This window comes from Triturus cristatus, chromosome 3_2, assembly GCF_964204655.1.
Source record: "Triturus cristatus chromosome 3_2, aTriCri1.1, whole genome shotgun sequence".
Taxonomy (NCBI): Eukaryota; Metazoa; Chordata; class Amphibia; order Caudata; family Salamandridae; genus Triturus; species Triturus cristatus.
The window spans coordinates 1205639891-1205657133 of NC_140584.1; the positions used below are offsets into that span (position 1 = coordinate 1205639891).

Consider the following 17243-nt stretch of genomic DNA (forward strand, 5'->3'; position numbering starts at 1 on the left):
GTATTGGGTCCCAGACTGAGCAGTTTCTCAGCGGTGGCGATGTAATCTGCTAAGGGGAATATCGCCTGTGCGCTCGGGCTTTGGAAGCACAAAAAGGGGGGGCGAGCCCCCGCAGCAGGCATGAACAGGATGACTCAACCCTTGGAGCTGTGGAACACACCGCATAATTCGCTTCAGTGCCCCTTAACCCAGCACATACTGTGCCGACCCAGAAAGGAGGGGGCCCCTGACCCGGCCTCTCTAGCCCACAGTGGAATTAATAAAAGCGCGCATCATGCCTGCTGTGCATAAAACATGGTTAGACGCCACGTAGTAAGTGACCGTGCCTTAAAGTCCGTATATTCAACCGTGAACTATAAACGTTCATCCTATAACAGCATACACACCGCTAACCATACATTAATAGAACATGGATTACTGTTGGATAAAGGGTTAATTTTGGGAGGCGGGAGTTTGCATAGCGCGAGCTTGACCCGGATCGGGCAGCATAGCGCGTTCTTAGCACCAGTTACCTCTCATGCTGGTATGTACGCATAGAGTTGTATGAAAGGGGAGGTAGCATTCCCCGTCACAAGGATGGAAGAGGTCCTAGTGGCCTTTACAACACATATACGGACTTAAGTTATAACTTGCAAGTAACAAGGGGCGCCTCCTTTGAAAACAGTAACCTGCTGACCTATTTACATCAAATGCACTCTGTAATCTACTTGGCATACGTTCTTATCAGGGACATCGACCCTCTGCACTAACTTCCCCTTAATCGAAACCTCAACTCCACAAAATGCTGATCTCTCTCCCGGAAGAAAATTAATCACGAGTTATCTTGACCCACATGTGAGACCTGGTAATCGCCGCGGAAAGCGACGCTGCCTCCGGTGCTTCAAAGGGCTAATGAACTCCCAAACCCGGCGCCCCCAAGTAGTTAGCACCACGGTCGCACCGTCCTAAATCCAGCCCTGCCGGGGCCGACAGTGAAGGAGCGCTTTACATGCCACCGAATGCGCATACACATTCAGACGCGCTGCCTCCGGAAACTGAGGGATTTGTCCTCGATGGCGCGGGCGTTCTCGAGGCCACACCGCCTCTCCCTATAACGCCTACGCTGAGGCCCGAACCTGGAACCCCAGATTGAAGCCGCCTGTCCTGCCCACTGGGACACCCTTCCGCACACCAGGAACACCGGACGTGTGCGCGACCTATCTTTTTTTTATCACAAGTCGGCAGCAAGAAATGCCCGTTCCAATCATCGAGAAGACTCCGAGAGCTACCTGCACAAATCATGAGCTCTGGTGGCCTGCGATGCCCGATCGATCTGCTACACCTGCGTGCCCCCACCCCCCGCCATACGCGCAAACTCCCAGGCCGGGACTTGAGCCTGGCCCGGCACCCGCACCCCCCCACCCCGTGGTATTCAGACCACGGGGCCCAGTCAACTGGCGCTGACCAGGGACAAGGCCGGGGCGGGGAGAGGGGGCAGAAGACTCACCGCAACATGAGGCTCCAAGGCGCACGACGGTGGAGCTGCGACCGGCAAAGCGAACGCCCCTCCCCCGCAGCACTCACAAGCTCTGGCCGGCGACTTGGGCCTGGCTTCGTGCCGCAACCCCCCCCGCCCGTGGTATTCCGACCACAGGGCCCCGTCACCTGGTACTGCCCAGGGACCGGGCCGGGGCGGGGAGAGGAGGCAGGCAACTCACCGCAAGCGAGGAGCTCCGAGGCTGCTGAGCACGCGACGACCGGGCGGGCAAGGCGAACGAGCGGACAAGAGGGCGAGGAGGGGGCGGAGACAGAATATGTACCCCCCTGGCTCCTCCCCGCCGGAAGCAGCTATCTGCTGGGGTCTCCCTTGGTCCATCCCAGGGACACGACCTCCCACCCCTGTGCCTTCCTGTGGCACTAAGGCGGCCGCCCTCAAAGGGGCGGGCCGCTGCGCAACCCCCCCCCGGGCAGCCTTACACTCTGCCCGGGCCCAGAGAAGGACGCCACCCCCCCCCCCCACATAGGGGAAACCAGCAAGGGGTGCGACCATATCCCTGTGACCAGGCTGTTCTCTGTGGGGGGGGGAAAGGGCATGGCGAAAATCATGTAAGGGACCAGCAGCTACTAGTTGAACGCCAACCACCCATCACTCGTAGTACCTGCCGAAGCCGTACCACCAGGCCCCGTCTGCTTCCCTAACTTCCTGTCTCGTGGGCCCGCATCTCTACCCGCTCACTCTTCAACAAGGGCCTATACGGGCATGCCCTAGACCGGCAACCCCAGAGAGCGATGGAGCGGAAAGGTGCTCTATGCCCTCCCCCCACGTGCCAGGAGCCCTGGACCCTACTCCGCGGGAGAGCGGCTTGATGGAGGGGGCCTCGTGGAGCTGCCCATGACCCCGGCAAAAGCTGGCCCAAACGGCCGCTGTAGCCCCGCACCGCCCTGGTGGATTACATTGTAGGTGTGCGCATGGCTCATTAATGCCCCCCAGGGCGAGCGGCACTCCTGCGAAGAGACCGTGTTTAACGAGTGTATAATATCCTTGCTGACGGTAGACATTTCCCACAAGGAGGTATTCATTGTAGTGTAAACACCTAAACTCATAAAGCGTCTAAAACATAGGAACTCTACCAGTGCTTACACCAAGGAACGGCGGCAATCTCAAAACCAACTCCCCCAAAGTTCAGGGCTGATCGGTTCAAGCTCGCAAAACTTACTTTGCCTGGATTCAAACCCATCGCCTGCACTTTAAAGTCGGCAGCGTTACCATTGCACCGCGCTACCTCGCATTGCCTGGACGATCTACAATACAACTGATAAGAATGCCACACTGGGGACGAGGCAACACCCCCCCATCCCGCCCGGTTCCACCCGGACAAACCGGGATCCCCAGCAGATGGAACAGAGCCAGAAGGCGGGAAAGAACAGGCCTCGACACTCACCACCTAAAAACCGACCGCCACGGAGTCGCAAGACCAAGCAGCGCCTCCCTGCAACTTCCTCGCGCGGGCCGAGGCGCTGGCACCGGCCCTGCCACAGAGTAGTTCTGCAGAGGGGGACCCCGACAGAATCAGGAGGGAGCCCCTATCGCTCGCTGCTGTCCCCCCCCCAACATGCCCGCGCGGGCCAGTGGTCAAGTATCAGCGCGGGCAGCATGGTGGAGCAACGGAGGTGGGAGCCACGTGGCTCTCTCAGGCCCACTGGTGGGCCGAGGCCCGTGGTGGCAGGCAGCCCGGGCCCAACCTGGCCAGCGCTACCTGAGGTGGGGGAGACATAGCGCTCCTCCACCACAGCGGGAAAAGTGCTCCTGCCCCCAAGCCGCTCGGAGCCTGGCTTCACTCACTGGCCCTCCCGTCCCCCGGGCTGAGTCCTGCCCTGAGCCGCACGGCAGCCTAGTGGCCTGGACCGGGGCGAGGACTCTGGCCTGAGCCCCCGGAGCTGTCACCCCCCTCCCCTCAAGGCGGACAGACGCATCGGCAATGGCCGGGCTAAACCGCCTAGCCTGAGGGGCTGCCCCGTAATGAGGGAAGGGGAGGGTGGCTGGACTCACCGCATAAAGCTCCCAGAGGATCACACAGGTCCAAACGGCGTCAGGGGTAGTGGGCAAAGAGGGCACCCAGTGGGCAGAGATAGGTATATATACCTCACCCCCCACCCCCACTACCCGGACGTCACGCTGCATACCGGACCACTGAGGGTCCCAAACACTAGGAGGCTGCCTCTGTGCCCTCTGGTGGCATTAAGGGCGGCCGCCCTCTTAGCGGGTCTCCTGCGTGGACCCAGGGCAGCCGGCAGAAGCCCTGCAGTGTAAGGTGGGCGTCCACCCTTCCGGGCCCCCGCTCAACCGAAGGCCTATGACTATTTCTGAGTCATGAGATCCTGAGGGGCCCCTCAGTGCCTTGGGCCCCACAAATACTGCATCACACAAGCACCGCAGGCACCTGAGATCCCCACAGCAGGCAGGTAAGACAGGCGATCCCCGCAGCAGGCAGGTATGGCAGACGATCCCCACAGCAGGCAGGAGTGACAAGAGTGCTGCTGAGTGCTCGACCATCAGGAACCAGGCAGTGACTAACAGCAGGATCCTGGCGAGGGTGTGGGTACGTGCCTGACGGAAATGCTGCTGAGTGCCCGACCATCGGGCACCAGTAGTGGCCGGTTTGTTGGCAGAGTGGAGGGGCAGGTGGGAGGTGGGAGGTAAGGAACACAGGGGGGCAGGCGCAATCCCAGAATGCACTGCGGACAATCCTGACGCAGCTTTCATGCTGCTGATAGCAGCATCAGGATTGGCCTCAGCACCAAGGGGTTCCTCTCCCAGCGGGACTGGGAGCCTGTGCCTGCTCTCTCCAGCCCGGCAGTGTACCTGGGGTTGAAGAGAGCTTCAGCGTGCATGACGGTTTGGCCGGCCAGATCTTCATGCGCACTGAATAGCAGTTCCCAGCACTCCCCCTCCAGCCTGTCATCAGTCTAGCTCCACCCTCAAGCCTCAACTCCGTGAGAAAAATAAAACGATAATAAACAAGGGTTTATTATCATCTTATCTTTCATTTTTTCGGCTGCTAGCGGGTGGGGCGACAATCCTCTGCCATAGCGGAGCAGCCACCCCTGGCAGTGACTAGCAGCAGGATCTGGTGCAGCCTCAGAATCTAAGGTGCGGCATCCAGGCTGGTGGGTGAGGAGCGAGGGGCAAAAAGTCAGTGTTGTTTTACAAGACCTAAGCTGCAAGAAAGCACTGAGTGTGCCATGGCAGCCATGAGCTGTGATGAATCAAAAAGAGGGCGACTAGGAGCCAGATTAGGGTCCGGTACCCGATCTCCTCACTATAATTGACACGTCTAATCAGTGTGGGAACTTGTCCCTATGTGGAGAGGGGATAGAAAACGTTAAAGAAAAGATGTGGTTAGAATATATAGTTCCTGGGGGTCTTCCTTATTTTGAAGTGTTGCCCTCGCACACCCTTGTGGCTGTCATGCTTCATCATTGGGAGTTTGTCTCCTCGTGGGGCCAGTGCTGCAATGCCCCACGACAGGTCTCTTTGCCGGAGATCTTTTCGTGTATCAGCCATGACGGTGCATGCGGGTGCGTGGGGTATAATGTGTAAGGTGGAGAGGGTGATCTTAAAATTACCTAAAGGAGATCAAATTGTATTCAGAGACCCATCAGTGAAGGTAAAAACTAAGATGCTGTAGTGTGCACACGGTTATGATACGGCACTACTCAGTGAGTGTGTTGTAGTGAACTATCGTGGTTTCACTATTCAGGTCGACATGTTTCCGATATATTGGACCTGTACTGGATCCCTAGCGTTTCTTCAGGACCCAAAAATATGTTCCCTACCCCTGAATTCGGGTGGGTATCTAGAGTCGTATTATACTCAATCCCTGGTCGAGGTACAGTGGATCCTGGGTATCTAGAGTCGTATTATACTCAATCCCTGGTCGAGGTACAGTGGATCCTGGGTATCTAGAGTCGTATTATACTCAATCCCTGGTCGAGGTACAGTGGATCCTGGGTATCTAGAGTCGTATTATACTCAATCCCTGGTCGAGGTACAGTGGATCCTGGGTATCTAGAGTCGTATTATACTCAATCCCTGGTCGAGGTACAGTGGATCCTGGGTATCTAGAGTCGTATTATACTCAATCCCTGGTCGAGGTACAGTGGATCCTGGGTATCTAGAGTCGTATTATACTCAATCCCTGGTCGAGGTACAGTGGATCCTGGGTATCTAGAGTCGTATTATACTCAATCCCTGGTCGAGGTACAGTGGATCCTGGGTATCTAGAGTCGTATTATACTCAATCCCTGGTCGAGATACAGTAGATCCTGGGTATCTAGAGTCGTATTATACTCAATCCCTGGTCGAGGTACAGTGGATCCTGGGTATCTAGAGTCGTATTATACTCAATCCCTGGTCGAGGTACAGTGGATCCTGGGTATCTAGAGTCGTATTATACTCAATCCCTGGTCGAGGTACAGTGGATCCTGGGTATCTAGAGTCGTATTATACTCAATCCCTGGTCGAGGTACAGTGGATCCTGGGTATCTAGAGTCGTATTATACTCAATCCCTGGTCGAGGTACAGTGGATCCTGGGTATCTAGAGTCGTATTATACTCAATCCCTGGTCGAGGTACAGTGGATCCTGGGTATCTAGAGTCGTATTATACTCAATCCCTGGTCGAGATACAGTGGATCCTGGGTATCTAGAGTCGTATTATACTCAATCCCTGGTCGAGGTACAGTGGATCCTGGGTATCTAGAGTCATATTATACTCAATCCCTGGTCGAGGTACAGTGGATCCTGGGTATCTAGAGTCGTATTATACTCAATCCCTGGTCGAGATACAGTAGATCCTGGGTATCTAGAGTCGTATTATACTCAATCCCTGGTCGAGGTACAGTGGATCCTGGGTATCTAGAGTCGTAATATACTCAATCCCTGGTCGAGGTACAGTGGATCCTGGGTATCTAGAGTCATATTATACTCAATCCCTTGTCGAGGTACAGTGGATCCTGGGTATCTAGAGTCGTATTATACTCAATCCCTGGTCGAGGTACAGTGGATCCAGGGTATCTAGAGTCGTAATATACTCAATCCCTGGTCGAGGTACAGTGGATCCTGGGTATCTAGAGTCGTATTATACTCAATCCCTGGTCGAGGTACAGTGGATCCAGGGTATCTAGAGTCGTAATATACTCAATCCCTGGTCGAGGTGCAGTGGATCCTGGGTATCTAGAGTCGTATTATACTCAATCCCTGGTCGAGGTACAGTGGATCCTGGGTATCTAGAGTCGTATTATACTCAATCCCTGGTCGAGATACAATGGATCCTGGGTATCTAGAGTCGTATTATACTCAATCCCTGGTCGAGGTACAGTGGATCCTGGGTATCTAGAGTCATATTATACTCAATCCCTGGTCGAGGTACAGTGGATCCTGGGTATCTAGAGTCGTATTATACTCAATCCCTGGTCGAGATACAGTGGATCCTGGGTATCTAGAGTCGTATTATACTCAATCCCTGGTCGAGGTACAGTGGATCCTGGGTATCTAGAGTCGTATTATACTCAATCCCTGGTCGAGATACAGTAGATCCTGGGTATCTAGAGTCGTATTATACCCAATCCCTGGTCGAGGTACAGTGGATCCTGGGTATCTAGAGTCATATTATACTCAATCCCTGGTCGAGGTACAGTGGATCCTGGGTATCTAGAGTCGTAATATACTCAATCCCTGGTCGAGGTGCAGTGGATCCTGGGTATCTAGAGTCATATTATACTCAATCCCTGGTCGAGATGCAGTGGATCCTGGGTATCTAGAGTCATATTATACTCAATCCCTGGTCGAGGTACAGTGGATCCTGGGTATCTAGAGTCGTAATATACTCAATCCCTGGTCGAGGTGCAGTGGATCCTGGGTATCTAGAGTCATATTATACTCAATCCCTGGTCGAGGTGCAGTGGATCCTGGGTATCTAGAGTCATATTATACTCAATCCCTGGTCGAGGTACAGTGGATCCTGGGTATCCATGTCGTGCTCAGCCCAGTACGAATCCATAAATCAACCTGGAGGAAAGAAGAAAGATAAAGGAAAAGGACTTGAAATATCCAAACAATCACTGTTTTGATGCACGTATGGTCTCTGCATATCATGGTATCATGCAGTGCCATGCCGTGGTGTCCGAGCTCTACGTTAGCTCTTCTATTGGTGAGTGACACCAGTGCTGAAATCACTCGTGAAATCACCATGTAACAGCAAGAGTTATTAAAAAATATAAAATAGAGACTGCACAAACAGGAACAGGAACAGACAGTGTTATTATGACAGATAAAAATGCATTGTCATGACTGACTCCCAGGAGGTATTTGTATTATTTCTTACCCTACTCACAGGCCATAATGTGCCCTAGGTCTAGGGAGGGGACCGCGAGATTACTGCGGTTTCTGTAAAAGAATATTATAAATGGTGGGGTCTTCCACATAAGGAAGTCCCTCTGGAACCATATAATCCAACCACACCTTTTCTTTAATGTTTTCTATACCCTCTCCAGATAGGAATAAGAACCCACACTAATTCGACGAGCCATGAGCTGTTGCCATGAAAAGAGAGCACCAGGCAGCGCGTGGCAAGACTTCGCTCTTCCGAGGAACACTCTTTACTCTTCATGTCTGAAATGGTGTTTTCTATGCATTGGTTCTGCCACGGATGTCAAGTCTCATTCCTCAAGAGTGAGACTTACACTGTTAGAAGCTCTGTTGACCTCTCCCCAGAATGGATGTCCATATGGTGTAGACAGTGGCGTAGCACGGAGTGTAAGGGAAATGGGCCAACAACTGCTGGTTGCACAGAAATACCGAGCAATAATAGGGGTTCAGTGCACTCTTCAGGCCTCTGGGCCATGGCACCACTGCTCCTGCTGCACAACTGATAACTATGCCTGATATTCTTTCTATTCAACATTTCTTTTCGTTTGAAGTTTGATCAGTTACAACAAGTTGCAGAGTGTGCTGTACAGTGAAGGGGTCACATCTGTGAACATCCTCCGGAGTAGGTTTGTCTTTGTACTTCTGGCTGCTTGCCCCTCCTTCTCACCTCCTCACTGCCTCTCCATCAGTTCCTCATCACCATTCCGCTGACCCTCTGGGCTTTCGCAGCTTCATTCTTGGATGTTCCAAGGGTGGCCTCTGAGCCACCCTTGGAATGCTGCAATGCAGCGTTGTGATTGGTCTGAGCGCTGTGGTTGAGCGCCCAGCCAGGGAATGGGAGCCTGGGTATGTTCTCCACTCAGGCTGTAATGCAGCCTGGGTGGAGAACACGCAAAGTGAGCAAGACTGTTTGGCCGTCCGGAGACTGTGGCCAAACATTTATGCGCACTTAGGGAGTGCAAACCACTCCTCCCCTGCTGTCAGCGGAGCAGCCCCACCCCGCCTGCAAAGCTGCCGCGGTAGGGAGAAAATAAAACGATTATAACTTCATGTTAGTATTATTTTATTTTTCCTTTATTTCACTGCTGCAAAATAGCGGGGTGACATCACCAAACGAGACCCCAATGTTCTGTTACAGCCCCAAGTTTCCAAGAACTGCCACACCTTTTGGTTTGAACTAAAACATTTTATTAATTTGCCCGTATCATCGCTTCTTGGGGATAAGGATGATTGGTGCTGCTGAATTACATCGTTAGTATAATCTTGGTAAGACCCTCCAAGGGCTTACAGCCTCCATAATTTGTGCAGTTCCCTCCCGATCTCAATGCAGTAAGGGTGGCATTGGCAGAAATGCTGCTCTTGATTCGATATTCATATGTGTTACAAAATGCCACGTACGCTGTGCATAATTCTGTCTTTCGATAAATAGACAGGGGCGTATTTACAAGCCCCTTGTGCCCCCAGTGCGTCACTATTAATATGGTAAAAAGAGACGTACTGGCGGCACAAGGGGCTTGTAAGTAAGCCCCACAGTCTTTTAATCAAGCTGGTGTGTGCATGAAAGAGGAATGGGGTCTGGTGGAGATAAGAAATGGGACAGAGAAAGGGCAGAGCTGGGCCTCCCGGATTTAGGGCTCGATTCACAGAACTAACTTAAGACAAAATCCTAAACTTAGTACCAATTTGGTATTCACCGAAGGCACTTACTCATTGATGAGTAACTGCCTTCTGTGAATACCAAAATGAGTAAGTGCCTTCTGTGAATACCAAATTGGTACTAAGTTTAGGATTTTGTCTTAAGTTAGTTCTGTGAATTGGGACCTTACTATATTGCTGCACAGTTACAGCATGTAGAACACGGATGTGACGAGGACCCAACCTGGGAAGCAGGGCTCCTTAGAGGCACAGTCACAGAAGGGACCATGTCTGTCTGTCTGATGAGAGGGGCAAATCAGCTGCCGGACGCCCCGTGGGCACTCCGTCAGGTTACCACAGCCTGGAATTGACCATCAAAGGAGCATTAAAGCGCCCACCCTCAGTACATCGATTAAGTGGTTACAGCGGTTTCATCGGATAAGGGACGATGTCATTGGCAGTTTGGCGAGAGGGTGGGGGCTCACACAGGGGTATCTGTGGCCCTCAGCACTGCCCCCCCCCAGCTCACCTAGGGCCCTGTAGCTGCAACAGCAGCAGGGCACATGCCTCATCAGCAGGATGGCCGTGATCCCCCCGGCAGCACTCAGCACTGCCCCCACATGCCGTCTGGAGGACAGATTGAAGCGTTGCTCTTCTGCCATTCAGGTATTTTTCATTTTCACCAAAATCCCCCCTCTACTCCTATTCTGTCACCCTCTGGAGCGCACCGTACAGTGCTCCCGCGTAACCTGCAGGTCCCGTTGTGGAACGGGAGGAACCCTATGATGAAGCATGCCTCCAAGGGGCAACCCTGGTCAGTGAGAATCATATTAAAAAGCCTTGCACTTTTTTCCAACCTGCAGGAGGGTAGCACAGACTGCGAAGACGGGCTCTTTTTTCTTTATTATATGAAACTAGGAGGATGGGCCGCTCTGGGCACTCCTCTTATCCCCCTTCTTTTGATATATCAACTGCAGGATGCACAGTAATTATTCATCTAAAAGCAGCATCCATGGTGTGCCAAGGACAGAGTCACAGGCACCAGCTTCTCATGGCGCTGGGTGCAGCTGCTGGGTAATCAGCAACAGTGAAGGGTCGTGGGCCGGGGCTCCGGTTAGGCAGGCGAGCCAGTGGGCTCTGACTGTGAGCGTTTTCCCGGAGCCGGTAAGGTGTAGTTATACCCCAGCCAGACAGGATGCATCAGGCTATGGGTTTTCCGCAGATCCTCTTCCAGGACTTGGCAAGAGTGCCCTGTTGCACTCAATCATAGTACAGAGATTACAACGGGATGAGCATCTAGCCCACCACATACAGCACTGTCAGGTTTGTCAGCAGCGCAAGAGAGAAGAACAAGCCACTAACCTTAGCACAACAGCCAGCGGGGACGACAGCAAGTAGAAAGGCCTCCCTATTCTCCAGGGCACAACCCCCCACAGTGTAGGGGACACATCTATGGGAAATAGCTCCCCGGGGAACAGGGAAGGGGAAAAATAGGAGGCAGTACTGTAGGTAGTGCAGACTTCGGGGTAGTGCGACTGATCTAAGCTCCTTTCACCCTCCTTCTATCGGCGTACTGCAGAAGGACAAAAGATAGAAGGATACTCAACTACCATGTGTGGGTCTAGTTTAAGGTTACACCCTTATAAACAACCCCTTGATCACTCACAGTGTCTCAGGCAGGGGTTGTCTTGAAGGTACTGGCGCCTCCATCCGTCTCCACTTCTCTCCTACGCCAGTTACCAACAATTCCAAGAGACCACACTCTACGCACCAGTACTTCGAAACCAAGCCGCCTGGCTGTTTGCTCCACAGCCAGCGGTAAATAAAGTGTTCCCCAATAAATGTTTCTCCAAGTCACGATAAACAGGGAATATAACGCATAATAAACACTATTTTCCCCCAGAAGGTAATCCAAAAGTAATTGGTTTAACGAAGCTTGAAAGCCCCAGCGTTTTCCAGCATCATCGCCCTTTGAGTCAAGGCAACGCAGAAATGCCGGGGGCTCTGACCTGTAACTCGTTCCCTGTACACATTACCTGTGCACGGCGGGGTGACCCCGTGCTGACGCTGCCGCTTTTACCGTCTTGGTGTCCACGGGGGCAAAGGGGGTCGCCGCCGTGTACTCTGAGGCGGGTAGGAAAGCATCCGCCCTCAGAGCACTCTTACACACTCCGAGGCGGGAAGGAAAGCGTCCACCCTCGGAGCTCCATAAAGATGTCTCTCTCCCTCCTACCCAAAAGGCGCACGTCGGCACCCAGCGGAAGTTGGTGCCGATCCAGGAATTCCCGTCTCCTAGCAGGAAGGCAAGCGTCCGCGGATCTCGGAGGCGTCAGGGTTTCGGGTAAAAAAAGGTCTGCGCGAGTGGGACGGGAAGCGTCCGCTCGCAGCCTGCCACTGGTGTTGATTGTCAAGCACCCTCCCATTACGGAGGCGGTGCTTAAGTAGGGGTTGAATCTTACGGTGGCCATGTTGGTGTACGTCAGGCCCCATTGCCTCCTGGGAGTTGTAGTGCAGTCGGTTCCCTGACTGCCTACGCCATCGCCCACTGCTATAGGTGGACTTATGGGGGTGAGAGAGGCCCGGACCATGCCGGACACAGCCTATAACCGTTACAGCACCCTGGAGACCAGGAATCCATGTGGCCAGCACTACCACAGACAACCACCTGACCTCCCCCCCACTGCTTAATTTGAGCCGGTGGCTTCCTATGCTCGACTCCGGCACTTAATTGTCAACTAGGGCACTAATTACAGGCTACCACACGGTGGTGCTGTCTGTCAAATTGTGAGAAAAGCACAATAACAGTGGTTAATAATTCAAGATATATTAAAAATGAATAATACCTGAAGCTCAGGACATTCTTATATCTTTGAGGGCCTGGAAAACTCAGAATTGTCACACTTGTAGGAATGCCAAAGTTTGTAGTTGTGTTGGTACTGTCATTGGCAGCATGGCGGGGGCAATGGCTGGTGCAGGCTGCAGTGGCCCCCTTAGAAGGACCCTTGCACTTACTTTTTTACAAATTAAGCGATGTCTCCCCTAGACCAGCACGAGGACATAGCTTGGCAGCAGCTAATGCTGCCTGGGAGTTTCCATCACCCTCAGTCAGACACCATGGGTGACAGATATTTATTGCCAAGTGCCAAGTGTGATTAGAGAGACTGCCTGGAGCTCTTAATGAATGTGTGACAATTTAAATCAGTTTGTTAATGTGGTAACAAAAACCATTTTGCATTAATCTAACTAGACTCTGATGAGTGACACTTGGTAGGGCTGACACCTACAGCGGCGACCGAGATGCTGACAGTCGGAGAATTACTCACACCTCCCATGGAAAGTTCGAAACACCAAAGACCAGATGTACAAATCTTCCATTCGCAAAATCTGGTCGTAAATATCACACTGGCTTTTTGTGAATGGAATCTGATTTTGCAAACTAACCGGTGCACTGAAAGGTCAGTTTGCAAATTCACCATCTGCAAAGTATCACAGAACCACTCGCCTAATTATTATTTAGTAGGCATGTTGTGATCTGCAACCCTTTATTTGCATTCCCAAATGGAAATATTTGTTTTTAAAAGCAGTGCGTGTACCTCAAAGGAACTGGTGCTGCTTTTAACCCCTTCAGCGCGGCGCGGATAACCGCGCTGTGCTGAAGGTTCTATTACGTGGGCGGGGCCATGACGGAGCGGTTCCGCCATACGCACAGCGCAACCGACGTGCATGACGGAACCGCTCCGTCACTCGCATCGATGTGGTTAAAGAAAAAAACGTGTTTGGAGAAACATCATGGGGAGCAGGCAGTGATCCAGTTTCTCCATCTTCTGAGACTGCCAGCCCTTTTTAGGTCTCGCGTGTGCTGCAGGGCAGAGCCCTGCTCCGCCTCTGGGAGAGATTTTGTAGGAGAGGATTTTCAGAAGAGGGCTTTAAGCCCCGCCCCTCATTCCCATTGGCTGGCATCATCGTTTATGTTTTAAATGGTGCGCTTCCATTGGAAATAAGGATTCCGGGGTGCCTCCTTTTGGCTTTTTTGGCCGGCACTCCCGGACTGGCTCGCCTGCATTACGGCTGTCGTGACGAAGTTTCCTATCGGAAGCTTTGCCACCCTGCCTTGCACGCGCCAGTCCGGCTCTCTGATTGGGCCGGACAAAAAAAGCAGACAGAGCGCCGCGTGTTTATTTTTGCATCTCACTTTCACTTTTTTCACTTTAAAGTGAAAGCGCGATGCAAAAATTAAACAGCGGATGCCTGGCGAGTGCTTGTTTTTAATGTTATCATTTTCAAAGTTACTCAGTTTAAATTATTTTTAATGGATGCATTTAATTTCCGGAGTTTTTTTCTAATTCTTCAGCTTACCTGCTCGAAAAGACGGCATGCCAAGTTCACAGAGAATTCCTGTAGGTAAATTACTTATTAAAGGACGCCCTCCTTCCCCTACGAGAGCCTCGCGCAGACCCCTTCTCAAACAGGGCTTTCCCCTCCCATGGCCGCTGCCCTCCCCTCCGTTTGAGGACAATGACTCAGAGTGAAAACAGAAGAAAGCGCGTGAAAATTGGAGCCGTGCTGGGGACAGAACCGTCACAGGAGACGTGATGTGTTGTTGGAGACTTCTTATTAACTGCCCATCCCCGGTTGATATTTTTGAAACTTTTCCCCTACCTCTAAACAGAAAATTATAAAATCCACGTTTGTGTTGCAAACTCATCATCTTCTGTGATACCCCCATACACCCTCCCCCGCTCTCTAAAACTTCACAGGACTCACACAAGCAAAGCTCTCAGTTGGCCAATCACTGTACGTTAGTCGTGATTTAAAGCAAGCCGCAAAAGTACAAACACATTTGTGGTCCAGTCTAAATGATGGCGACACAAAGTGAAGATACAAGCCTTAAAACGAATATTTGCTGAAAGCGGCCCAGAGGTTCTGCGCAAGACATCACGCATACATGGGACTGAATGTCAGTAAGGCATACAATTCAGTCAAAACAACTGCGTTGTGGGAGTTGTAGTCTTGTAGTCTTGTTTTCTGCAGGTGAACGCCACTAACGGCCCGGACAGCCATTCATTTTAAAAGAGAGTGCATACACAGAAATACCCGAATATAAATATTTCTGCCCACCCTGTGCACTTCCCATCATGTCCTGAACTCTTGTAAATCTTTTATTTTCTTCAGTTTTTATAGCACATGAGTGATTTGTCCAGAATCAAGGAATGCTTGAGCTGTTTCTCCAGCTCAAGGCCAGCCGCTCTAGCCGTTAGGCCACCAGACCCTTTGAGTTTTGTCTAGTTATGATTTTTGCCTTCGCTCTATTACGCGCACTATGGGGCAAATCAACAACAACCGGCGATAATTATCGCTGAGCGCACTTAGCGCTCGGATAATTATCGCCGACTAGCGCCGATTTTTATCGCTGAGATAGCGTGCTGTTAGCAACGCTTAATTCAAAAGCGATAAAAATCCTCACGCTAACTGCCTAACGTGAGATTATCGCTAGAAACCCGGCGATAATCTCACGTTAGCTTGTTGATAGGGACTCACAAACTTAGCCATGATATCCACCTTCCATAGGATATCATGGCTAAGTCAGTCCTGAAGCAGGCGTAAGGAAAGTAGCGATAACAGGGGTTATCCATACTTTTCCTGCCGCTATGCTTCATAGCGTGGGGCTTGATGATAGGAGATATGTCGCTTAGCGACATTTCTCCTGTCATGCCAGGTCAGGAACGCCCACTTTGCATCGCATTAGAGATGCAAAACTGGGCGTTAGGAATCCCGACGCTAAAGCAAGGTTTCACGCGTTAGCGTGACCTTGCTGATTAGGCGATAAAATTATCCGAAAACGGCGATAATGTTTTATCGCCTGCTTGTTGATATGCCCCTTGATGCTCTCTGCAGCGCTCTGACGCCTATGCTGAGCGTGGTCTGTGCGGTGTGTCAACCTCAACAAACCTCACAAACAAAAGCCATTTGCCTTTCGAAATTTCACCTCAGTCAGGATTAGTGAAAACGGGACAGAGAAAGAATCCTCCCACCCCCCCGAATTCCCTGGAGTGTAAAATAATTTTCTCAACGGGGATAAATATTTTCCCAGTGAAGAAACACAAAGTTAAGGGGGCAAATGCACATTATGCAAAATGCCAGTGTGGCATTGTAAGCTACTTTTTTAGAGCAAAATGCATTCTTGCCCATTTTGGCTGAAAGAGAGCGCTTCGAAAACAAAAATAGCACACTATCGCATGCGATGCGAACAGCATCTTGTCTCAATTACATGATGTTGAGTAAGTACGAGCCTCGGGGTAGACTTCACATCCTGTGAATCTCGGCAAATCACTTGGGGGTATATTTACAAGCGGGCGATAAAAAATTATCGCCGCTTTTGCGGCCGTTTTCGGTGGAAAAGCGGCTATAATTTTATCGCCTAATCAGCAAGGCCATGCTAATGCGTGAAACCTTGCTTTTAGCGTGGGGATTCCTAACGCCCAGTTTTGCATCTCTAATGACATGCAAAGTGGGCGTTCCTGACCTAACATGACAGGAGAAATGTCGCTAAGCGACATTTCTCCTATCATCAAGCCCCACGCTACTTTCCTTACGCCTGCTTTGGAACTGACTTAGCCATGATATCCTATGGAAGGTGGATATCATGGCTAAGTTTGTGAGTCCCTATCAGCAAGCTAACGCCACACTACGTGAGATTATCGCTGGGTTTCCAGCGATAATCTCACGTTAGGCAGTTAGCGTGAGGATTTTTATCACTGAGGAGATAAGCGTTGCTAATAGCACGCTACCTCAGCGATAAAAATCCACATTATCCGGCGATAATTATCCTCACGCTAAGAGTGCTGAGCGAAATTATCGCCAGTTGTTGCTGATATGCCCCGTAATCTCCCTGTGCCTACCAAAACAAGCATTTGCAATGCAATAGGTCTCGCATTTATGCGAGTTTAAGCTATTGGCATTGTAAATGCCAATGCCTTTTATTTATGTTTTAAAAACCAAGTCATAAAAAAGGCATTGTCATTTACACTGCCAATAGCTCAAACTTGCGTAAATGTGAGACCTATTGCATTGCAAATGCTTGTTGAATCAGTCACCACCTCCTTTGGGGAGCCAGCCACTGTTCGATGGTTTGTGACCACAATTGCACTCCCACACCATGATGTATACCATTCCAAATCACAGTTTGCCACAAATAACCCTTTCTCACCTCTTCCAAATTGAAGTTTAGTAAGGGTTCCAAAACTCATTTCACAAGTTAGAAACCTCTTCCAACTCGTAATAAAAAGGGTTTTGTACATATGAAATAGGGATTTCCTAATCCAGTGAGTTTGTGAATTGCACGGTTTATGTTTGCTAAATCTTTTCATATTTGTGGGCCATGCTCTGTCCGCTCTATTTGAGAAATGTATTTCACTTTCGAGGCACAACTGTTTAGCTTTATTTACAATAAAATGTCTCTCAGAGTCAAACATCAGACAGTTGAATGATACACCAAACACACTGTTAGACCTGGCACCTTGGCGTGAGTTTCCCTTCCACTTTTTGATGGTGTGCCTCGATTGTTTTGCTGGTGTTGTCCGCTCAGGGCACGGCGCCACGGCTAATCCGTGCCGCAGTGCAAGTGCTCCCTAGGTAAAGTGTATCTGTAATTGATGCTCATGATTGGTTTATTGGATTCACTGTCAGTCCCCAGTAAAGTG

General features: G+C 51.0%; 1 non-coding gene across 1 annotated transcript; it reads left to right on the top strand.

The window, feature by feature from the left end:
- Nucleotides 1–536: 536 nt before the first annotated feature.
- Nucleotides 537–658, top strand: LOC146859455 (U6atac minor spliceosomal RNA). Its single transcript, XR_014980409.1, has one exon. It is a non-coding gene; the product is annotated as a U6atac minor spliceosomal RNA (small nuclear RNA).
- Nucleotides 659–17243: the final 16585 nt, after the last annotated feature.